We start from the raw sequence: 25739 nt of genomic DNA on the forward strand, positions 1-25739 counted from the left end.
GAAGTCACAGATCAATACAATTGACCCACTGCTCTATTTTTATCACTTGAGCAGGTTAAAAAAAAAAAAAAAAATTCTGAAAACAGAAAAGTCCTACAGTTCTCTTTTCAAACTCAAAAGTGGCAGGATGAAAAAGTGAAGGGTGGGACCACGCTGCTATTTTTAAGAAGAAGAAAAAAGACAAAGTCTAATATTATGGAATTTGCTCTAATGCTTGGGTATTCTAAAGTACCAGGAAGCTGCTCTCTTTAAGTTTGAAAAAGAGCACACAGGATCTGCATCTGTGTCCCTCTCTTGTCTCTCCTTCACAGCTTCACTCAAATAACTGCATTGCTGCTGAAAAGGCAGCAAGAGGTTAACTAGGGTAGTTTTATTTTATTTTTTTTTATCATACACTTTGGACATAATTTATTGAAATTAAATGCTGCATCTTTAAGGATCTGCCTGCAGCTAAATGTAAGAGTATTTTAGCTCCACCCTGCTGCTTTGTTAGGGATGAGTTTTTTTTTCCCTTTTTTTTTTTTTCCCTTGCTTCTCGGCCATGAAATAACTGAGTTTTGAAGCAGTGGCCCTTAAACGTGTAGACAGACTTATCTGCCGACGTGTCATTTCTGCAGCAGACAGCTCAAGACAGAGGGGAAATCTAACAGATGCCAAACATCACCTTCTTGTAAGTAGCGTATTCCCATGTCTGCTGATTATGAAGCCGCTTAAATGAAGTGGCTGAAGGTTGCAGCATCTTCTCAGGAGAGCCGAGGGAAGACGGTGCCCTGTCTGATGCTGTGCTTAAGTATACTGGGTGCTGAGCAAATCGGATGCAGAAAGCTATGAGTCTGCAGGTGCACAATGAATCTATAGCTAGGTTCTTTTAATTCAATATGTGTCTCATTTCTTTTCTTAGAAAAAGATTGCATATTTAAAATTACATTTCTGTTTGGGGTTGTTGTTTTTTTGGTTTGCTGGGGGAAGGGGTGAAGGTGGGAATGCTGGGTATTTTTTTTTGTCAAGTGTTCTCAAGGATTAAGGTATCTTCCCCAAGAAAAATTAGAGACAATTTTGGCCTTCAACTTTGTGAAATGGGTCTCAGATGCCTCCAGGAGGGGAAAAGACAGCGAGAACCAGGTTTGTGGAAATGGATCACACAGACGACACAAACCTGCAAAGTCTCTGGTTCTTTTATTTTTTGGAGGGAGGGCATGGATGTTTGGGCCAGAAGGAACAATTTATTTTGTTTATTATTTTTTTTTGTTTTAAATGCAGTCATGGTGGGAGAGAAGGTGTTGGATGTTCTTAACTAAAACACCAATAATCCCAAACCCCTAAGTAGGGTTGTATTCAGAAGGATTTGTCGGCCAAAAATAGAAAGTTTTGTACATTATCCTTTTCATTTAGCTGTGGAATCATATGGTCTCTTCCTGACTTTCCATGCAAAGCTTTAATGTGTTTTAGAAACTCTTGACTTCTAACTTTAAGATTGTGCCTTTCCACCTGTTTATTAGAGCTGGCCTCTTCTCTGAGCACCGGATGCTTTTTGGATTGGAATATTCCTTCAGTAAGCAAAAAGAAACTTGTTTTACTCAGGGGCAGAAATCATAGCTGGCACAGAAATGATGTCTTTATCCTTTATGTCTCTGCAAATTATAAGTTGTGGAAATATTTCATATCTATCAATATAATAGTTTATAGCAGTCAATATTTTTTTAAAAACCCATATGTCTCATATGTCTTCTGCCCATTAAGCTAACAAAACAGCTCTGAGTCATGGACAGAGCATTAAATAATGACCTGGATTTCTGCGATATACCTTCGATAGCAAGAAACATTGTACATTGCTGGGTTACTGCTATTATTCATGGGGGGGGGAGGGGAAGAAAGGAACAAAGCGGGGATATTTGAATTTGTGGTGTAGTGAGATTGGCTAAATGACCTTACAGATCTGAAGCTTGTAAAATTTAAAATAGTGTCAGAAATCCTTGTAGCCTTTGCCCAGCAACTCATTGGTTACAGACGAATTTCCCAAGCCTGTTCTGATAACCCTATAGTCAAACAGATTTGTGGAATATTCAAGAGAAATATGAATGAGATGCATTTGCATATGTTATAGACCCACGGTATGTAACTTCAGTTCATATTCATTTGTGGTATTCTGAGACCCCCTTAACTGCTGTGGTACCAAAACAGGTTTGGGAATCCACTGGGGCTGAGCCTCCGGACCCATAGAGAGACTGACTTTGGGTCTCTGTGCCGTTGCTGGCTGACCCAGCGAGTCTCAATAGAAGTGATATGGCCGCTATGAGTGGGAGCAATGGGAAGGGACTTTTGAGGACTCCCCGCTAACTAGGGACTGCAAGCGTGAAGAAGTAGATTTTCCCTCAATGGTTAATTAGTTAATTTAATATGAACTCACAGCCCATTTCTATCAATCAATGATTCAGAGTGGGATCCAGCAAAATTCAAGAAAATGACTGAAATAAAAATTTGCCTTGCTAATATAAAAACTTTCATTTTCACGATGAAATAGAATAATCAACCCAATTAAAACATCAGAAGGTATTTGTACAAAAAAAAACACCAAAACATGTCGTCAGCTTTTTCCTAAGTACAGGTGCCCCAGAAACCTCCTTGGTTTTAAATGTTACAAAATCAAAACTTATTGGAATATGTTGATAAAGAAGATGACAGCAAATACAAGTCCCAAAAAGCCCGGTTAGCAAGATCTTACACAAATGGCTTGCACTTTCACCCTTATAAGCTGCAATTGGTGCTGAAATTACAACCTTCAGACAATGCAACCCGACAAAATGACAAGGGTGTTCAAGTGGCCCCCGAGATCATCGGCATTACTGGTTGGTGACTTTTTCCTTTGGGGGTACGTGAAAGACAGAGTGTACGTACCTCCACTACATGCAAATATTGGATATCTGCAGGAACGCATCACTGAAGCGATAAACGCGATCACGCCGGATATGCTTCGGAGAGTCTGGTCCGAGCTCGATGTTGCAGGTGGGCTCACATCGAGTTTGCAGGTGTGGCTCACATCGAGTGTAATGTAATCAACAGATACCATATGAGACATTATGAGTTTGATGAAACTGTAGCCTCAAAGGTGAAAGAATATTCAATAAATTTTGGTTTTGTAACCATTTAAAATCAAGGTGTGTTTTTGTGGGCACCCTGCATAATACGGCTTTCTCTCATAATGCAAAGTCCTTGGAATGCATTCCATTCACACAGAGCTCTGCTTTTCCATGTCACTTACCTGGTCACCAACAATCCACAATCCTTAACCAATAGTAGGGGATGGGCAGTCATGTGGAATTACATAGGGAACAATCAATAACATATCCCATGCTGTTGTATGTAAAGGTAAAAGGGATTAGACTTGATATACTGCTTTTTCTATGTAGTTTAATATTTTAGACAGGCACTTATTTTGTGCCTAGGGCAATGAAGTGTTAAGTGACTTGCCCAGAGGCACAAAGAGCTGCAGTGGGAATTGAACTTACAACCTCAGGGTGCTGAGGCTGTCACTTTAATCACTATGGCCACTCCTCCACTGTCTTTAAGAAGTGAACACAACGAGAAAAGACATGCCATATTCAAAAGATTTTGCAAAGGGCAGACTTAATTAGAAAAAAAAAAAACCCGAGCTCCTTTTCCTTACTGAGTGCTCAGTCAAACTGTTGCGTAAGCGTCAACCATCAAACATATGCAAAGCATTGCACACGCATGCGCTGTCGGGGAAAAGATGCACACCTTTTTGAAACGAGGTTGGCCGTCTTTCAGAAGAGTGCATGCTCGATGACTTTGCTCCTGTGATTACAAGAAAGCCAAATGAAAATAAAACAAAACATGCTCATAAAATGACACAGGAATCGATATGAAATGAGAAATATTTGTGCAGGAAAGAGAAGCGGGACTTGGTGTGATCATATGCAATGATCTTAAGGTGTGGCCAAACAGTAAAAAAATGGCAATGGCAAAAGCTAGAATATGCTTGGGTACACAGGGAGAGGAATGGCCAGTAGGAAAAAGGAGATATTGATCTTCCTGTGTAGGACTCTGGTGAGACCGTCAACCTATATAATAAAAACCCTAGCCGCGCATGCGCACTCCTACCTGCGTGTTCCGTTTCCCTGATCCGTGAGGTGTATGTCTGTGGTGGCAGTAGTGCGCATGCGCGAGTCCCCAGCCTTCCAGCACCTAACTACACTCGCGGCAGGACCGGCCGCCAACGCTGGACTCCCTGCTCTCTCGCGGCAAAAAAACAGTAAGTTTTTCCGGCGGACTCCATCCCTTCCTGACGTCTGACCCGGCCCCCCCTTCCCTTCCTGCGGTCCAGACTCCAAACCTGTCTGCAGCACTCTAAACATGCTGCTTCGGGGCTTTCTACTGGCCCTGATTTGCTGCTTCCGCGTCTCTGATGATGTCATCAGGGACGTGCCAGAAATAAATCAGGACAGTAGAAGGCCACGAAGCAGCGTGTGTAGAGTGCTGCCGACGCTGCTAGAGTCAGCAGGTTTGTTGGGACCGTGGGAAGGGAAGGAGGGGGGGCAAGGGACTAAGGGAGCCGGCCAGACTTCTAGCACCCATTAATGTAACGGGCTAAAATACTAGTTTAGAATATTGTGTACAGTTCTGAAGACTGTTCCTTCAAAAGATGTAAACAGAATGGAGTTTGTCCAGAAGAAGGCTACTAAAATGGTCAATGGTTTTCATCATAAAGCATATGAGGACAAACCTAAAGATCTCATTATGTATATTTTGAGCAAAGGCAGGATAGGGGAGATATGAGAGAGGCTTTTAAATACCTGCTTGGCATAAATGCGCTTGAGGAGAGTCTCATTCAATTGAAAGGAAGCTCTGGAACAAGGGTGCATGGAGGGTGGCCTAAGGGATCTGGCTAATCAGAGTCTTAGGCCACTCCCAGCACATCCCAGAATGCACTGGGAGATCTAAGATTCCGATTGGCCCAAGTGCCTAAGGCCTCTCCATAGGAGGGCCTCAGGCACCTGGGCCAATCAGGGCCTTGGGCACCTCCCAGTATATCCCAGGATGCACCGGGAAGGGGAAGCCCCGCCATTCTGTGGAGGTGGGTCTGCCGGCCAGAGGGAGTAAGCATCCCTCCGCCGGCCTGAGAGAAATAGGTCCAGGGGGGGTCCAAGTGGGCTTGGGGGTGTGTCAGGGTGAGGGCATGTCTTCAGGGGGAGCCTGCAGGAATAGGAATCCCTCCTGCTGGGTGATCTTTGGGGGGTGGGGTGCCTGCAGGAGTAAGGAATCCCTTCAGCTAGGGACATTACGGGGGGGGGGGAGGGGGGAGGAGGAGGAGTGCCGTCAGGAGGGACTGGGCATCCCTCCTACTGGCCGACTTCATGGCTGATGGGGGTTCTGTCTCAGCCACTCACTGACCCTAGCCACGATCAGATCAGCAGCATTGCAATTCTCTAACTGGCACCTGTGACATGTACTCCAGTTAAAGAATCAGAATTCTATATAGGATGCCCTTGTGTGATTCTCAAAAGCCACTTAGGCAGCTGCTGAGACCGGGCATCCTATACAGAATCAAGCCTTAAGTGTCTAAAGGTAAAGAATGCCCGTAAACATCAGAGTATCTCCTTATTCACATCACTGGTCCTAAAAAAAACCCTCCAGATGTCCAAAATACAGGAGTGCAAATAATTAATTTAGGCCCCCTTTTATCTGGCTGCATTAAAGTTTTTTTATGTTGCCAACGCTGTGGTAAAAGCTCCAATGCTCATAGGATTCTGTGAGCATCGGAGCTTTAACCCCAGTAGCCGGCGATAGAAACCCTAAAAGCGGTTTGATAAAAAGGGGCCTGAAATTTAGAACCCAAATATCTTATGAGGGATGCTGAAAATTCTCAGGCCCAACCCAACCAACTTCCTAATTCTGAGCATTATTTTGCCACTGTACCTGAAGAGAGTGTTATCTTATTTCGTTATGTGACAATCTGTAGAAACGAAAGTCTATGTTTTGATATTGTTCAGATCATTGATTGAACCATAGCCACATCATTCTCTTCTGGTTGGGATGAGAACTTTTCAGCACCCCTCCATATCAGCATTAGTAACATAGTAGATGACGGCAGATAAAGACCTGAATGGTCCATCCAGTTTGCCCAGCCTGATTCAATTTAAATTTTTTTAATTTTTTTCTTAGCTATTTCTGGCAAGAATCCAAAGCTCTACCCGGTACTGTGCTTGGGTTCCTACTGCCGAAATCTCTGTTAAAACCTACTACAGCCCATCTACACCCTCCCAGCCATTGAAGCCCTCCCAAGCCCATCCTCCACCAAATGGCCATATAGAGACACAGACGGTGCAAGTCTGCCCAGTACTGGCCGTTAGTTCAATATTTTAATATTATTTCTGATTCTAAATCCTCTGTGTTCATCCCACGCTTCTTTGAACTCAGTCACAGTTTTACTCTCCACAACCTCTCTCAAGAGCGCATTCCAGACATCCACCACCCTCTCAGTAAAGTAGAATTTCCTAACATTGCCTTTGAATCTACCACCCCTCAACCTCAAATTACCATTTACCATTTCCTTTCTCTGGAAAAGATTATGTTCTACGTTAATACCCTTCAAGTATTTGAACGTCTGAATCATATCTCCCCTGTCTCTCCATTCCTCTAGGGTATACATATTCAGGGCTTCCAGTCTCTCCTCATACGTATTCTGGCGCAAGCCTCCGATCATTTTCGTCGCCCTCCTCTGGACCATTTCAACTCTTCTTATGTCCTTCGCCAGATACGGTCTCCAAAACTGAACACAATACTCAAGAGGGGCCTTACCAATGACCTGTACAGGGGCATCAACACCTTCTTCCTTCATACTGACTTCCGCCTCTCTTTTACAGCTCAGCATCCTTCTGGCAGCAGCCACGCCTTGTCACACTGTTTTTTCGCCTTAGATCTTCAGACCACTATCACCTCAAGGTCCCTCTCCCCCATCCGTGCATATCAACTTCTCTCCTCCCAGCATATACGGTTCCTTCCGATTATTAATCCCCAAACGCATTACTCTGCATTTCTTAGCATTGAATTTTAGTTGTTAGGCATTAGACCATTCCTCTAACTTTTGCAGATCCTTTTTCATATTTTCCAATCCCTCTTCGGTGTCTACTCTGTTACAAATCTTGGTATCATCTGAATAAAAAGCACACTTGTTCTATCTAACCCTTCAAGCAATGTCACTCACAAACATATTGAACAGGAATCGGCCCCAGCAATCGAACTCTGAGGGACTCCACTACTCACCTTTCCTCCGAGCAACTTCCATTAACCACCACCTTCTGACATCGTCCGACAGCCAGTTTCTAACCCAGTTCACCACTTTGGGTCCTAACTTCAGCCCTTCAAGTTTCTTCAACAGCCTCCTATGAGGAACTGAATCAATGGCTTTGCTGAAATCTAAGTAAATTACATCTAGCATATTCAGACGTTCAAATACTTAAAGGGTATTAACGTAGAACAAAATCTTTTCCAGAGAAAGGAAAATGGTTAAAACCAGAGGACATAATTTGAGGTTGAGGGGTGGTAGATTCAGGGGCAATGTTAGAAATTCTACTTTACCGGAGAGGGTGGTGGATGCCTGGAATGCGCTCCCGAGAGAGGTGGTGGAAGTAAAACTGTGACTGAGTTCAAAGAAGCGTGGGATGAACACAGAAGATTGAGAATCGAGAAAATAATATGTAAGAGATTGAACTAGGCCAGTTACTGGGCAGACTTGTACGGTCCTGTGTCTGTGCATGGCCGTTGGAGTGAGGATGGGCAGGGGAGGGCTTCAATGGCTGGGAGGGGGTGTAGATGGGCTGGAGTAAGTCTTAACAGAGATTCGCAGGTTGGAACCCAAGCACAGTACCGGGTAAAGCTTTGGATTCTCGCCCAGAATAGCTAAGAAGAAAAAAAAAAAAAAAAAAAAATAATAATTTAAATTGAATCAGGTTGGGCAGACTGGATGGACCATTGGGTCTTTATCTGCCGTCATCTACTATGTTACTATGTTACTATGTCTTCGATCCAGCCTTTCTGGTCACCCAGTCAAAAAAATTCAATCAGATTCGTTTGGCACGATTTACCTTTTGTAAAGCCATGTTGCCTCGAATCCTGTAACCAATTAGATTCAAGGAAGTACACTATCCTGTCTTTCAGCAACACTTCCATTATTTTCCAACAACTGAAGTGAGGCTCACCGGCCTGTAGTTTCCATGCTTCATCCCTGTGACCACTTTTATGAATAGGACCACATCCGCTCTCCTCCAATCCACAGGAAATCACTCCGTCTCCAGAGATTTGTTGAATCAAGTCTTTAATAGGACTCGCCAGAACCTCTCTGAGCTCCCTTAGTATCCTGGGATGGATCCCGTCTGGTCCATCGCTTTGTCCACCTTCAAGTTTTTCAAGTTGCTCATAAACACCCTCCTCCGTGAACGGCGCAGAATCTACTCCATTTCCTCATGTAAACTTTACTAGACAATCTCGGTCCTTCTTTAGGAGTTTTCTTCTGTGAACACAGAACAGAAGTATTTGTTTAGCACATTTGCTTTACATATCGGTTCCCAGCATCTTTTAGTTAGCAATTCCATTTTTCATCTTCCTCCTTCACTAATATATCTGAAAAAAATTTTATCTCCCTTTTTTACATTTTTAGCCATTTGTTCTTCCGCCTGTGCTTTCGCCAGATGTATCTCTCTCTTGGCTTCTTTCAGTTTCACCCTGTAGTCCTTTCTGCTCTCCTCTTCTTGGGTTTTTTTATATTTCACGAACGCCAACTCTTTCGCCTTTATTTGCTCTGCCACTAGTTTGGAGAACCATATTGGCTTCCTTTTTCTCTTGTTTTTATTGATTTTCTTCACATAAAGGTCCATAGCCAGTTTTATCGCTCCTTTCAGCTTAGACCACTGTCTTTCCACTTCTCTTGTGTCCTCCCATCCTAACAGCTCTTTCTTCAGGTACTCTCCCATTGCATTAAAGTCCATATGTTTTGAAATCTAGGACTTTAAGTATCGTTCGGCTGCTCTCCACTTTAGCCCTTATATCAAACCAAACTGTTTGATGATTGCTACTTCCCAGGTGAGCACCCACTCGAACATTAGAGATACTCTCTTCCATTTGTGAGGACCAGATCCATATACGCTTTTTCCCTTGTGGGTTCCATCACCATTTGTCTGAGCAGAGCCTCTTGAAGGCATCCACAATCTCATTTCCGATTCCGCAGACAGAACATTCCAGTCCGTATCCGGCAGGTTGAACAGCAGAACCTCCTCTTTCCTTCCAAAGTTTTTGGATATCCACAACCAGATCCTTATCAATTTGCTGCGATTGAGTTGGAGGTCTGTAGACTATACCCACGTAGATAGAAGTTCCATCTTCTCTTTTCAGAGCGATCCATATCACTTCTTCCTCTCCCCAGGTCCCTTGCATTTCGGTCGCTTGGATATTGATCTTTACATAGAGAGCTACTCCTCCACCTTTTTGACCATCTCTGTCCTTCCTAAAAAGATTATATCCCGGTATGTTTGCATCCCATCCATGTGATTCACTGAACCATGTCTCTGTGATAGCGACAATATCTAGATCTGCCTCTAACATCAGGGCTTGCAGATCATGAACTTTGTTGCTTAGACTTCGAGCATTTGTGGTCATCACTTTCCAGCTATTTTTCAGCGGTAATCTCCTTTTTCGTATGGATTTTTGTTTCATTTCACTTTCCGTTGCGATACTAAGAAATGAGTTGCTGATATTGTTTATGTTGCAATCTTTACTACTATCACATCTTTTCTTTTGCCGGGGGTGGTCTCTATAATTGTCCTTCATATATACACCACCCCCACCTTCTAGTTTAAATGGCTAGAAACGTGGAGGGGCATAATCAAAAAAAGTCCCCTTTTGGCCTAAGGCCTTAAACGTTGAAAGTAGAAGCAGGGAAAATGTCCATAATCAAAAAAACGTCCAAATGGAGTTTTTTTTTAATAATGGCTTGCCTCTACATTCAGCTGTTTAAACGCCCAGACCACCACTACGTCACACTTATACCCCCACGACATCTACACTTATACCCCATAATGAACCAAAAAAACGCCTAAGCCCCAAACGTCCAACACAAGGGCTTTTAGGCGAAGGAGAAGCCAGTCCTTCGCGTAAAAGCTGGATTCTGTAACCGATGTCTGTCAAAAACAACACCGGTTACAGAATCCACACCAAACCCCCCCCCCCCGACATCGGGGCAGAAGGGAACCCAAGCCCTCCTGCCCCGTGGCACCGACCCCCCCCCCCCCTGATTACGTTCAGGACAAGAGGGAGCCCAAGCCCTCTTGCCCCGGGCACCTGCAGCACCCCCCAATTACGATCAGGCCAACACTCCCAGGCCTATTCTGGTTGGCCCAGTCGCCTTAGGCCCCACCTGTGGGCAGGGTTTTCAGACTCTGGGCCAATCTGGCCCCATTCTGCAGCCGGCTTGGCCTGCAGGGACAGGCGGGTTTGGCACCCGTCCATCTGGCCAACATTTACAGGTATGGGGGCGGGGGGAGGGTGGCGGGGGGTCGGTGGGGGGGCGTCGTGGGCCACGGGGAGCTGATCAGGGGTTCAGGGGGTGGTCGTTAAGAGGGGATTGTGTCAAGGGCAGGAGGGCCTGGATCCCTCCTGCCTGTATTGTAGTGGGGGTGGGGGGTAGGGGGTTCACCTGGGCAGGAGGGTTGGGCTCCCTCCTGCCCGATCGTGATAGGGGAGTGGGGGGCGAGAGGCCAGGAGGGCTGGATCTCTCTTGCCTGATCGTAATTGGGGGGGGGGGTGACGTGGGTGCCTGGGGCAAGAGGGCTTGGGCTCCCTCTTGCCCCGAACGTAAAATCGGGGGTGGGGGGGTAGGTGTCGGTGCCGCGGGGCGGCAAGAGGACTTGGGCTCCCTCTTGCCCCGATGTTGTGTGTGGGGGGGTGATGTATCGCGGCAGGAGAGATGCCTCATCTCCCTACCGCGATGCCATCACTCCTCTACCCGAACTGGCCGCGACCCTCGGTCAGGAGAGAAAGGGCATCATTGCTGTAGGGGGTAGGCAGGTTGCATGGGGGCCGCTGAGTCTGATCGCAGCAGCCACGATCAGCTCAGTGGCCCCTTTTTCGCACTTAGACCTGTTTTGACTTCATCTAAGTCAAAACGTATAAGTGCCGGACTAGGCAACCTGCCTAAGGTTTTGGTTATACCTGCTGCACGCCTAAGTGTAGGTCAGCCCACCTCCTGCCCACCGCCCGCCCTTTCCCCTCCTCTAAAAACGCCTCTTTTCTCTCTGTCCGTTTAGAGGCAGGGGAAAAGCCTAAGCTGGTTTTAGATATGTCTAAAACCAGCTTTGATTATGGGTACTTGGACAATCAGGCTTTTGATAGTCCAAGTCGCCATTTAGACTTTTTTTATTATGAACCCCATAGTGTCTAAATTTCTCTGCAAGGTTTCTTTTTCCTGCTGTAGTAATATGTAACCCATCAGTGCAATATAGCTTCTTGTCCTTCCATGTATTTCCCCATCCTCCTATGTACCTGAAGCCTTCTTGATGACACCAGGCTTTGAACCATCTATTAAAGTCCTCTGTGTTATTTGCTCTTTGCTCTCCCTTTCCATATGCAGGCAGTATTTCAGAAAAAGCTAAAGTCTTTACAGAAGGTTTCAAACCCTCACCAAGCTTCCGAAAAGCTTTCTTTGCTGCAAGTGTGGAGTTGTTGGCTAGGTCATTTGTTCCCAGATGGATAACAACATCAGTGTTAAAATCCTTAGTTTCTTCCTTAATTATAGTCTGTATTTGCCTGGAACTCCTGGTAGCTGAGGATCCTGGAAGACATTTCATTATTTTGGTCTCCTCGCTTTGTGTTCCAAGGTCAGTGCCTCTGATGATGGAATCCCTCAACAGTAATAGTTTTCTGTTTTTGGCTTTTTTATTTGTGCTTAGGGTGCGCTTGTTCTCTTGAGTTACCTTCATTGGTTTTAGTCCCACCTCCCTTCTGTTTTCTTGAGTATCACAGTGCACTAGTGGAGCGAAGGAATTCTGTAGAGGTAATATTAGTGAAGGTGGATGTTTCTGTGTTACATGTCGAGTTTTCCTGAGCCTACTGTGACCCATTTATTCCTGGGCTGTTTTATTCTTTGAGGTAGAAGTGGTAAGTTGGTATGATTTTGTGGAGTGATGGAAGCTGCTTTAATTGTATTCAATTCCTGTTTAAGTTTGCAAAGCTCCTCCTTAATACTAGCAAGTTGAAGACAGATGGGGCAAGCTTTATGCCTCCAAATAGTGTGTCTTGGAATTAAAGCACCACAGTGATTGCATAGAATAAAGGTCATCTTGATTGGTTGGGAAGTGACTTGATTTGAGTAGTCCTGATTATTTGGATCTCTATATATGAGCAGTGATCCCTGGGGTGGGTGGGACTATTAAGTCTTACCCTTATTCCTATGAAGGGAAAGAGGAAGTAAGAGTTAACAAAGGAAAGAGAAGGCTTTATGTTTTGTTTTTTTTAAGTAAGGAAGAACCTGTTAATGTTAAATATATAAAAAAACAAATTATTCCAAAAAATATTTTCAAAACCAAGATGAAAAATATCACTTATCTGCAAAAAGTCACTTCTTCATTCAGACTGTATCATCCAAAAGTGTAATTTTTCAGAATTCTATAATGATAGTCCTGAACAGAACAATTTTTATAGAATACTAGCACAGGTCTGCATTTTTACTCCTAACTTTAGGTGTGAGCTTTTATGCCAGCTCAAAGGCTGGTATAAATGCTCACCGCTAAGTACTGGCAGTTAGGTGTAGAAATGGCAGCATCCTATGATACTGTATCTATGAGGGGCCACTGAAAGGTTTTCATTTCATATCATTGAAGAACTTGTAAGTTTCAGGGCTCCACATCGTTCTCTTCGTGGTTGGGCTGAGAACCTTTCAGCGCCCCCTCGTATTGTGATGTCATAATGCCTCATTCCACCAGTGCCTAAGAGCCAATCTCATTGGTGATGTCACAATGGCTTGGTTTCCCTATACTTGTGCCCATTTACTAGATGCATTTGCCTCATTGAAACGAAAAGTGTGGAATAACTATATTTATTTATTCATTTATTTATTTAGCCAAAAGAGCCCAGAACGGGTTGCAAAGGTACTTTCACAGTACAGAAGGACATTATTGAAAGACATTTTTGACAGACATAGCTTAGATGAATTTGCGACATTCGTAGAAGATATTACATGGCATAGTATAGATTTAGGACAGCATTTTCTGTACTTACAGAATAGAACATAATTGTACTAAAGTTTTAGTGTTGTAAGCGAGTACATGATTGGTGGTTGGCAGTTTAGGTCCCGTGCGTAGCGCTGGACATTAAGGAGCTGGATTTGTGAAGAGGAAGGTTTTCACGGCCTTCCTCAAGTTCCATAGATTGTCTAGCGAACTAATGGATGTGGGGATGATGTGCCAGAATCTGGGTATAAACTGTGAATAAGAACGTTTGCGGGCTGTTTTCAGTTTTGGTGAACGACCAGGTTGTAGTATAAGCTATCTCTCTGTTTGAGATCTCAGTGATCTGTTTGGGACGTAAATTTGTAGTTTTGGTATCATGTAGTTTGGTGTCAGCTTGTGGAAGGTCTTGAAGACTAGGACCAAGGCTTTAAAGGAACAGCATTTTTGGTAACCAATGCATGGATGTTAGTGCAGGGGTGCAGCCAAATGTACAAGATGAAGGCTATGGGGGAATAATTAAAAAAAAAACAAAAAACGTCTAAAAAGTGTCCTAAATGGCTACTTGGATGATCAAAAAGCCTGATCGTCTAAGTACCCATAACCAAAGCTGGTTTTTAGACGTATCTAAAAACAGCTTAGGCCTTTCCCCTGCCACTAAACGCACAGAGAGAAAAGAGGTGTGTTAGAGGAGGGGAAAGGGTGGGCAGTGGGCGGGAGGTGGGCCGACATACACCTAGGTGTACAACAGGTATAACCAAAACATTTACAGGTTGCCTAGTCGGCACTTAGACCTTTTTGACTTAGACGTAGTCAAACCAGGTCTAAGTGCCGAAAAAGGGGCCGCTGAGCTGATGGCCGCTGGCGCCTTCAATTCAGGGGCCCGACAACCTACCCACCGCAACCATCGCGGCAGGAGAGATGCCTCATCTCCCCTACCGCGATGCCATCACTCCTCTACCCGAACTGCCGCGACCCGCAGCAGTTCTGGTAGAGGAGTGATGGCATCGCGGTAGGGGAGATGAGGCATCTCTCCTGCCGCGATCCATCACCCCCCCTCGCAATTAACTCGGACCCCCGAGTACGATTGGGCCAGGAGGGAGCCCAAACTCTCCTGGCCCCGGCGACCCCCCGCCGCTACTTGAATGGGCCAGGAGGGAGCCCAAACCCTCCTGGCCCCGGCGACCACTTCGCCACTACTTGAATGGGCCAGGGGGAGCCCAAACACTCCTGGCCCCGGCGACCCCCTACCCCCACCCCGCACTACATTACGGGCAGGAGGGATCCCAACCCGGCCCATGTGCCTCAGGCCCCGCCCCAGGAGGGGCCTAAGGCTCCCGAGCCTATTCTGATTGGCCCTGTGGGCGGGGCTTTGGGGCGGCTGGGCCAATCCGGCCCCATTCTGCTGTTGGCTGCCTGCCGGACAGGCAGGTTTGGCACCCGTCTGTCCGGCCAACTTGAAACAAGGTACGGGGAAGGGGGGTGGGGGTGGGGTCGGCCGGCGGGTCACGGGTCAGCTGGGGGGGGCGATCGGGGTTCTGGGGGGGGAGTTCATTGGGGGGAGGGTGGTTGCATCGAGGGCAGGAGGGCCTGGGATCCCTCCTGCCCGTAATGTAGTGTGGGATGGAGGTAGGGGGTCGCCGGGGCCAGGAGGGTTTGGGCTCCCTCATGTCTCATTTAGTAGCGGCGGGGGGGGGGGGGGTCGCCGGGGCCAGGAAGGTTTGGGCTCCCTCCTGGCCCATTCAAGTAGCGGTGGGGGGGGGGGTCGCCAGGGCCAGGAGGGCTTGGGCTCCCTCCTGGCCCAAGCCAGTCGCGGGGGGGGGGGGGGGGGGGGGGGGGGGGGGAGTGTCGCTGGGGCCAGGAGAGCTTGGGCTCTCTCCTGGCCCGATGTTAATCGGCAGGGCAAAAGGGCTTGGGCTCCCTCTTGCCCCGATATTGTCGGGGGTGCCGTGGTTGGCCGGGGCAAGAGGGCTTGAACTCCCTCTTGCCCCGATGTTGTCGGGAGGGGGGGGGGTCGCGGTTTGACATGGCAGGAGGGCTTGGGCATCCTCCTGCCTGGATGGTTGTGGGGGGGGGATTCTGTAACCGGTGTTGTTTTTGACAAACACCGGTTACAGAATCCAGCTTTTAGGTGAAGGACTGGCTCCTCCTTCACCTAAAAGCCCTTCTGTTGGACGTTTGGGACTTAGGCGTTTTTTTGTTTCATTATGGCTAAAAAGTGTAGACGTCGTGTAGGTGTACTTGTAGACGTAGTGGAGATTGGGTGTTTAGGCAGAGGAAGGCCATAATCAAAACAAGGACGTTTGTTTTGGTTATGGACACTTTCCCTGCTTCTGCGTTGAACGTTTAAGGACTTAGGCCAAAAGGGGACTTAGACACTTTTTTTGATTATGCCCCTCCACGTTTATTATATCAATTAATGATTGTGGTTAATGTTACCACTATAGCCTGCATCTTGTATGTTTGTCTGCAGTTCTATGTTTTTCCTTGTGTTGCTTTTACTTCACTGCAGATTGTGTTGTATTTTTCTTTTGTTTTTCGTTTTTTGTTAGTGTTGGGGTGACATGGTCTCAGAAGCCTAGGTTTTTCAGGAGACGAATGGCTGCATTTTGTACACCTTGGAGGCGGGAGAGGTTTTTTGTGGGTAAGCCCACTAGTAGTGTGTTGCAATAGTCTAAGCGGAATAATACAAACACATGCAGTAGTTGAGCAAAATAGATTTCTGAAAAGTAGGGATGGATGCACTTCAGTTGACGGAGGTAGTAGAAGGATGAAAATACTAAGTTTGATACGTGATTTGAGAGTGATAGATTTGAGTCCAGGATCACTTCTAGGCTGCGGACGTTATCTTTAGCTGTAAGTGTGTAAGTAAGGAAAAGGATGGGCAGGGATATGTGCAGGTGTCTTTGTGTATCCAGAAGAGTTCAGTCTTTGAGGCATTAGGTTGTAGTTTATTTGCAGTCATCCAGTTCTTTATTTCAGTTAGGCAGCTATGGAGTTTTATGATTTGTGCATCTTGGTGTTGGCCTAAGGGAAGGTAGAGCTGTATATCGTCTGTGACTGAGTGGATTTTGATTTGGTATTTTGCAGCGATTTCGAATACATAGAAGTTGAAGAGGAATGGGGATAACAATGCACCTTGGGGCACTCCATAGCAGAATGGTTTTGGCTCAGATAGGGAGTGTCCTAATAGTACTCTCTGCGATCTTTCATTAAGAAAGGAGGAGAGCCAAGCTAATGCTATATTGTTAATTCTAATAGACTGTAGTCTGGATAGAAGCAGTGAGTGATCAATAGTGTCAAAGGGGGCACTTAGGTCTAATAGTACCAATAATGCGTCATTCCCTTCATCTAGAATTTTCCAGCAGTCATCTACTATGTCTAGTAGTACTGTTTCTGTGCTATGGTGTTTCCTAAATCCTGATTGGAAGATGGAGAGACTGGCGTTTGTTTCTATGCAGCCTCTTAGCTGTGCGAGTACTATCTTTTCAAGTATTTTTGAGATAAAATGAAGGTTTGAAACTGGTCTATAGCTGCTTGGCTTTTCCGGGTCCATGGATTTTTTTTTTAGAACTGGCCTCACTACAGCAGATTTCCAACATTTTGGTATTATGCCTGATTTTAGGGACTCGTTTAGTAAGGGCAGGATGGAGGACAAGAAGATTTCGTTTGTAGCTAGAAGTGTTGTGGATGGGCATGGGATCGAGGTTGTGGGATGTAGGGAATCTATTGAATTTTTCAGATCATCTATGGAAACTGGTTTGAAGCTGTTTAGGATTTCTCTCTTTTTTAGGTTGTCCTGTTGTGAAGATGTTGGGCTGTTTAGCAAGGCTTTGGCCTCCACATCTAGGGTGTCTTGTATTTTTGATATCTTGTCGTGAATAAAGTAGAGAGGGACTTACTGTCTAAGTTTGTTTGTTGGTCCTGAGGCGGTCCTTGGGAGGAGGAAAACAAGTTTTTGACAGCGAGAAGATGGCCTTTCATCTACATGGGAACTTAGATATCAGGTTAGTGAAATGTTCCTTTTTGCTTTCAAGTATCGCTAGATTGTATTCTTTCAGAAGGCTTTTCCAGGTGGATTTGTCCTCAGTGCTGTGTGTTCTGCACCAAATTCTGCTTTTGTAACTTTCATTTTTAGTCCTCTCAGACTTTTTGTGAACCAGGGTGATATGAAGGATCTTACATTTGTTTTGGCATCTTTGGCTTTTGCTAATTTCTAACAGAGTGATTTTACACCAGAGTGCCATATCTGTGCCTTCTTTTCTAATGATTTGACTATGAGACTTGTGTTTAGGTCTAGTTTGGAGATGCCAAGGGACAAAGCATGAAGGTTTACTGACTTTGGGTCGAGTGTGGTGGTTTTTTATGGTAAAAAATTTTCTGCTGTTTTTTTGCTTTTTATTTGTAGTTTGAAGGTGATTATGTGGTGGTCAGTCCAAGGGACCTGAAGGATGGTTAATGGGGTACATTTATTATCATTTTGTAAGTTTCATGGCTCCACATCATTCTCTTCTTGGTTGGGCTGAGAACCTTTTAGCGCCCCCTCGTATTGGTAAGTCATAATGCCTCATTCCACCAGTGCCTAAGAGCCAATCTCATCGGTGATGTCACAATGGCTTTGATTCCCTATACTTGTGCCCATTTACTAGATGCATTTGCCTCATTGAAATGAAAAGTGTAAATTTCATGGCTCCGCATCATTCTCTTCTTGGTTGGGCTGAGAACTTTTCAGCAGCCTCTCGTAACTGTTTGGCACGCCCTTGACTCGCCCATGTCCTTCTCAGGTCCATGCTCCCTTTGGAAGTGCACGCCATAGAAATTAAGATCTCAGTTTAGTGGAGGCATGGCTCCTGCTCTCCTCTTCACCCCCCACCCCATCAGATCTCTCCCCACCCCCTTCTGCTGTGTGCGCATGTGCCCCTTCCCCTTACCTTTTTAACATCCCTGGCGTGAGCAGCAACCATAAACTGCTGTTTGTACCAGCGTCGGCTATTCTTCTGGCATCACTTCCTAGGCATGGGTTCAGGAAGTGACATCAGAGGAAAAGCTGACGCTGGCGCTAGCAACAGGTTGGGGTTGCTGCTCGCACCGGGAATGTTATAGAGGTATGGGGGTAGGAAAGGGGCATGTACACACAGTAGTGTTGGGGGGGGAGGGGCAGGGAAGTAGCAGGGGGCGGAGAGGAGGACAGATGCAAGGCACCTCCACCAAAATGGCGCCCGGAGTGAACTTCCCTGAGTACCTGTCTAAAATATGTAAACAACACAGAAAAGGTGGTATATTAAGTCCCTACCCCTTTACCTTTATAGAATACTAGCTGATTACCCAGTGTTGCACGGATATTTATTTATCCCAATCATTTGTCGTTTTTGATAATTTTTACATGTCACCCCCTTCTCACCCCCCATAGTATTTTTTCCCTGATAGTAAGTCATTGTATACCAAGTTTGGTTAAAATCTCTCCATGCGTTTCAGAGTTACGCTGGAAAATCATCTCAACGAGACCGAAAACTATTGGGTAGACAGTAATATCTTGGGATTTTCTTTAGAATTTTTACATGTCACCCCCTTCCCACCCCATAGTATTTTTTCCCTGATAATAAGTCATATGTATACCAAGTTTGGTTAAAATCTCTCCATGCGTTTCAGAGTTACGCTGGAAAATCATCTCAACGAGGCCGAAAACTATTGGGTAGACAGTAATATCTTGGGATTTTCTTTAGAATTTTTACATGTCACCCCCTTCCCACCCCATAGTATTTTTTCCCTGATAATACCAAGTTTGGTTAAAATCTCTCCATGCGTTTCAGAGTTACGCTGGAAAATCATCTCAACGAGGCCGAAAACTATTGGGTAGACAGTAATATCTTGGGATTTTCTTTAGAATTTTTACATGTCACCCCCTTCTCACCCCCCATAGTATTTTTTCCCTGATAGTAAGTCATATGTATACCAAGTTTGGTTAAAATCTCTCCATGTGTTTCAGAGTTATGCTGGAAAATCATCTCAATGAAGCCGAAAACTATTGGGTAGACAGTAATATCTTGGGATTTTCTTTAGAATTTTTACATGTCACCCCCTTCCCACCCCATAGTATTTTTTCCCTGATAATAAGTCATATGTATACCAAGTTTGGTTAAAATCTCTCCATGCGTTTCAGAGTTACGCTGGAAAATCATCTCAACGAGGCCGAAAACTATTGGGTAGACAGTAATATCTGGGTTAGTTTTAGAATTTTCACATGTCGCCCCCTCCCCCTCATAGTATTTTTTACCAGATAGTAAGTCATATGTATATCAAGTTTGGATGAAATCTCTCCATGCGTATCAGAGTTACACTGGAACATACATACATATACACACATACACTGTCACACCCGTTCTCCTGAAAGGCGCAGCGAGCCCTGGGAACGTGACAAATATCACTGGCCTGGCATGTTCCTTACCACCAAGGGACCTTTCAGGACTTTTTCTGGCTTATTATCAGCATGCAAGGAAAAGAGTCTTAGTCAGAAATGGCAAAAACCACTAGCTTTATTTCAGCCACTAGCCAAATAAAGAAAAATGCAGGCTTCAGCCTGGCAATTACAGAAAACATTCATCCCATGAAATCATAAGAAACAAAAACATCAAAATCCCCAAACCAAAGTGTTCAAGTCTGCCAGCAAGGGCTTAAGTGTAGTCCCGTACTTCTGGGCTTTAACAGTATAATATAACTCAGTCTGCTTCACCAGAGCAGATATACTTTAGGCATGTAATGTTTTATCACACAGTCCATAACCAAACAAAATCACTGTACTGATCAAATTCCAGTATCATGCATACCTTTTCCTCTGAAACGTTGCTGCAGTAATCATGCACAGCTGTGAAGGAGAAACGTAAGTAGCTGAGAAAACATGCACACACTTGTAGGCAGCAAACTTTAAGGCTTTAAAGAACAATGCAAAGTTCATGCTCAATGGAGAAAACCTAAACTCTTGCACAAAAGGTACAGCTTATCTGGGAACTCAAAACTGTAGGCAAACAAAAACTCCAATGTTTCACTACACCTCCATTGTTATGGGATAAGCCTCAATTCCTACCCTGCTTTCTTGAGTCTCCATAGCTTCTTCTTCCTGCTGCTTCATAACCTCAGAGGCAGAACACATCTCCTCTGCATCGGACATTTACCAGTCTGCATCCCCAGCCACCGCAGGAACTTATCCTCCCCTGCTGTTTGTCTCCCTCTTGGCTGCTCCTCTCCAGTGTGCCTCCTTCCTCCTCCTGTTCTGAGGAGCCACATTATATCCTGTGGAGAGCCACTCCCCCTCTGAGTAGGTGGGGGAAGGGTTTTCCACACACCAGCCTGCTTCCTATTACTACAAGCAGGTTTCTCTCTAGCCCTAGTTCTAACAGGCTGCTCAAACGGTATCATACTTCTGACAGTGGCAGGGACAGGTTTGCACTGGGTGCAGCTTTCCACCCTAACCTTTTCCTGCCCTGCCTCTTCTAACTCCATATCATTGTCTGAGCAGCAGTCAGCTTGATCTGTTAATAGGTCTGTCACCTGATCAGCTCTCCTGCATCTAGGCTCACTGTGTTTTCTCCTGATCCTTGGGGCAAAACCCAGGAAGGATTCGGGTTTGTTATGGACAAAACCCGAAATGGACCTGGGTTTGTCACAATACAGATACATCCGATTTTATATATATAGAAGAGGGTGGTCGCTAGCAATACCTAGCCCAAATCCACATACAACTTTTTTTTAAATTAGTTTAATTGATATAGTAATTGACCACACCATTACTGATTCCAAAAAATTAAAAAATGATTAATTAAAGTTGTGTGCCAAATTCCATGCACTGCCTAATGACGTCTACGTCAAGGCACCTACCTAATGATGCTTACATGAAAAGTAGGCGTGGTTAGAGGTGGAGAATAGGCGTGGCATGACTTAGGCGTCATTAGGCATCTGTGGTAGGTGCCTGTAAATTAGGCCAGGAATATCAGTGCCCGACAACATGATGCACGACCTACTCCTACTGGAGCGATGGTCTAGGACATGGCAACTCAACTTCAATGCCAAAAAATGCAAAGTTATGCACCTGGGCAGCCAGAATCCATGCAAGTCTTATACCCTTAATGGCGAGATCCTAGCAAAAACGGTAGCAGAACGAGACTTGGGGGTAATCGTCAGTGAGGACATGAAGACTGCCAATCAAGTGGAGCAAGCTTCATCCAAGGCAAGACAAATCATGGGTTGCATACGAAGGGGTTTTGTCAGCCGTAAGGCGGAAGTCATTATGCCATTGTATAGATCCATGGTGAGGCCCCACCTGGAATACTGTGTGCAATTCTGGAGGCCGCATTATCGCAAGGATGTGCTGAGACTGGAGTCGGTGCAAAGAATGGCGGCTTGACAAATTACAGCTATACTCGCTCGAGGAGCGCAGAGAGAGGGGGGACATGATCGAGACGTTCAAGTATCTTACGGGCCGCATCGAGGCGGAGGAAGATATCTTCTTTTTCAAGGGTCCCACGACAACAAGAGGGCATCCGTTGAAAATCAGGGGCGGGAAACTACGAGGTGACACCAGGAAATTCTTTTTCACTGAAAGAGTGGTTGATCGCTGGAATAGTCTTCCACTACAGGTGATTGAGGCCAGCAGTGTGCCTGATTTTAAGGCCAAATGGGATCGGCACATGGGATCTTTTCACAGGGCAAAGGTAGGGGAGGGACATTAAGGTGGGCAGACTAGATGGGCCGTGGGCCCTTATCTGCCGTCTATTTCTATGTTTCTATGTTTCTATGAAAGCCCTGGCTTAATGTAACGGCGCTGAACATTAGGACGCCTACGTCAAGTTAGCCTAGCAGTTGATTGATGACCACGCCGAGCAGTACTTAGGGATTAAGTGCCGTTTATAGAATCAGGCCCTAAGAGTGTAACTACGTGTGTAGTTAGGTGTGTAACTACAAATTATTGCACTTGTTAAGTCCAATTATTGACATTTATCACCGTGCCAATTTAGTGCTAATTAGCAAATTAAATTATACACATAGTTGACCCTACTCAATAACTGCGCACTCAATTGCATGTCTGACTTTGGGTGCCATTTATAGAATCCAGGAGCTAGTGGACATTTTTTCATTGTAGGGTGCAGGCACTGTTGAAGTGTGAGTATATGGCTGATGTCTTGAGCTTCTTTTTAGCACCTCTGTCTCTGCTGATTTTCTTTCAAATTGCTTGTTAAGCTTTTCTCACTGCTATTTTTTTTTTCTGCCCAGTGCTTACACTTCTCAGTTCTCTGCCCGCACACACAGCTTGCTCATCCTAACTTTTGTTACTGAGAACTGCTTCAAAATGATGAGAAAAACTGGGCTGAGAATGTCCAGAGCTCTAGCAAGACCAAAATACTATGGATAGCACCAGAAGAGATTGTTTGATTTGTGGACTGAATGTTTGGCTATAGATTGTTTGCAGGTCTGTTTCTGGCATGTGATTGGCTGAAACACCTGGAGGACAGAAGGTGGTAAAACCAGAGCACATGAATTTAGGTTACCGGGGGGGGGGGGGGAAGGGGGGAAGGGAGCTGACTGAGGAATAATGCCAGGAAGTACTTTTTCACGGAGAGGGTGGTAGATACCTGGAATGCCCTCCCAAACGGTAACAGAATTTAAAAATGCATGGAATAAACATATAGCAATCCTTTACAGAAGGCAAGGAACCGAGCATGCATAGCGGTGATTAGATGGCAACACTGGCAATTGAGAAGCAAAGTCTGTGCTGGGCAGATAGACCAGTTCCAGGCAATGTTTTACTGTCTGTGCCCTGAAAACCACATTTCTTACCTACTACCACATTTCACGTTACACAACCCCACACGACCAACTAGAAACCGTAACATATTTACATACCCAAAGATCACAGGCTGCAAATACAAATCCTTTTTGGACAGGTCCTTCATGTATCAAGCAAGCAAACAGCAGTCCTGGCTGGAAAATTACATTAATGGAACCAGGCTGACCTACGGCGCATTCTGGAAAGCAATTAAAACCGCACTGTTTGACAAATTCATCTCCTAAACTGAAACCTCACCACTTATTAAGTTATATTTTCCCTCTGTTCAACCTCAGTGTAATATGTTTGTCCTTTTATCTATTTCTTATGTACCGTATTTTCACGCATATAACGCGCGCGTTATACGCGTTTTTACCTACCGCGCATACCCCTCGCGCGTTATATGCGTGAGCGCGGTATACCAAAGTTTTAAAACATAGTTCCCACCCCGCCCGACGCCCGATTCACCCCCCCAGCAGGACCGCTCGCACCCCCACCCCGAACGACCGCTCGCACGCGCTCCCATCCGCACCCGCATCCACGATCGGAGCAAGAGGGAGCCCAAGCCCTCTTGCCCGGCCGACTCCCCGACGTCCGATACATCCCCCCCCCCCCGGCAGGACCACTCGCACCCCCACCCCGAACGACCGCTCGCACGCGCTCCCACCCACACCCGCATCCACGATCGGAGCAAGAGGGAGCCCAAGCCCTCTTGCCCGGCCGACTCCCCGACGTCCGATACATCCCCCCCCCCGGCAGGACCACTCGCACCCCCACCCCGAACGACCGCCGACTTCCCGACAATATCGGGCCAGAAGGGAGCCCAAACCCTCCTGGCCACGGCGACCCCCTAACCCCACACCGCACTACATTACGGGCAGGAGGGATCCCAGGCCCTCCTGCCCTCGACGCAAACCCCCCTCCCCCCCAAGAACCTCCGACCGCCTCCCAGCCGACCCGCGATCCCCCTGGTGACCCCCACGACCCCCCCACCCCCCTTCCCCGTACCTTTGGTAGTTGGGCCAGAAGGGAGCCCAAACCCTCCTGGCCACGGCGACCCCCTAACCCCACCCCACACTACATTACGGGCAGGAGGGATCCCAGGCCCTCCTGCCCTCGACGCAAACCCCCCTCCCCCCCAAGAACCTCCGACCGCCCCCCAGCCGACCCGCGATCCCCCTGGCGACCCCCACGACCACCCCACCCCCCTTCCCCGTACCTTTAGTAGTTGGCCGGACAGACGGGAGCCAAACCCGCCTGTCCGGCAGGCAGCCAACGAAGGAATGAGGCCGGATTGGCCCATCCATCCTAAAGCTCCGCCTACTGGTGGGGCCTAAGGCGCGTGGGCCAATCAGAATAGGCCCTGGAGCCTTAGGTCCCACCTGGGGGCGCGGCCTGAGGCACATGGGCCCAACCCGACCATGTGCCTCAGGCCGCGCCCCCAGGTGGGACCTAAGGCTCCAGGGCCTATTCTGATTGGCCCACGCGCCTTAGGCCCCACCAGTAGGCGGAGCTTTAGGATGGATGGGCCAATCCGGCCTCATTCCTTCGTTGGCTGCCTGCCGGACAGGCGGGTTTGGCTCCCGTCTGTCCGGCCAACTACTAAAGGTACGGGGAAGGGGGGTGGGGGGGTCGTGGGGGTCGCCAGGGGGATCGCGGGTCGGCTGGGGGGCGGTCGGAGGTTCTTGGGGGGGAGGGGGGTTTGCGTCGAGGGCAGGAGGGCCTGGGATCCCTCCTGCCCGTAATGTAGTGCGGGGTGGGGTTAGGGGGTCGCCGTGGCCAGGAGGGTTTGGGCTACCTTCTGGCCCAACTACCAAAGGTACGGGGAAGGGGGGTGGGGGGGTCGTGGGGGTCGCCAGGGGGATCGCGGGTCGGCTGGGGGGCGGTCGGAGGTTCTTGGGGGGGAGGGGGGTTTGCGTCGAGGGCAGGAGGGCCTGGGATCCCTCCTGCCCGTAATGTAGTGCGGGGTGGGGTTAGGGGGTCGCCGTGGCCAGGAGGATTTGGGCTCCCTCCTGGCCCGATATTGTTGGGGAGTCGGCGGTCCTTCGGGGGGGGGGGAGGGATGTATCGGACGTCGGGGGGGGGGGGCATCAGGCTTTCAGGATGGGGACAGACCTTCAAGGGGGGACAGTGCACGGAAGTCAGGGGGGGGTGAACGGAGAGTCGGGACAGCGCACGGAAAGTCAGGGCGGGCGAAAGGAGCGTCGGGCAGCATGCGCGGTATACCCATGAGCGCGGTATATCAAAGTTTTTGTGCAAATCATCGTGATTTCTGCGCGCTATATCCGTGTGCGCGTTTTATACGGGTGCGTGTTATTTGTGTGAAAATACGGTAATATGTTGTATCCCCTCTTCTTGCATTCTGTAATTCGCTGATTGTCCAGCCTTCTTTCGACTGTGGCGGTATAGAAGAATAAAGTTATTATTATTATTATTATTATTAAATCAAGTACAGTAAAACCTTGGTTTATGTGCATAATTCGTTCAGAAAACATGCTTGTAATCCAAAACACTCGTATATCAAAGCTAAATTCCCCATAAGAAATAATGGAAACTCAGACGATTCATTCCACAACCCAAAAACTTTAATACAAAATACTGTATGCACTTGTATTGCAAGACCTTGCTTGTTTATCAAGTTAAAATTTAATAAAATGTTTTGCTTGTCTTGCAAAACACTTGCAAACCAA

The 25739-nt window shown here is 46.6% G+C and overlaps 1 protein-coding gene across 1 annotated transcript in view; it reads left to right on the forward strand.

The window, feature by feature from the left end:
• The first annotated feature begins 552 nt into the window (after positions 1-552).
• Positions 553-25739, forward strand: part of ZBTB7C (zinc finger and BTB domain containing 7C) — a 515986-nt gene continuing 490799 nt past the window's right edge. Inside the window, exon 1 of the mRNA XM_033934830.1 lies at positions 553-670. The gene's annotated coding sequence lies outside the window, so the exon portion shown is untranslated. The remainder of the gene's footprint in view (positions 671-25739) is intronic.

This window comes from Geotrypetes seraphini, chromosome 1 (genome assembly GCF_902459505.1).
Source record: "Geotrypetes seraphini chromosome 1, aGeoSer1.1, whole genome shotgun sequence".
Classification (NCBI taxonomy): Eukaryota; Metazoa; Chordata; class Amphibia; order Gymnophiona; family Dermophiidae; genus Geotrypetes; species Geotrypetes seraphini.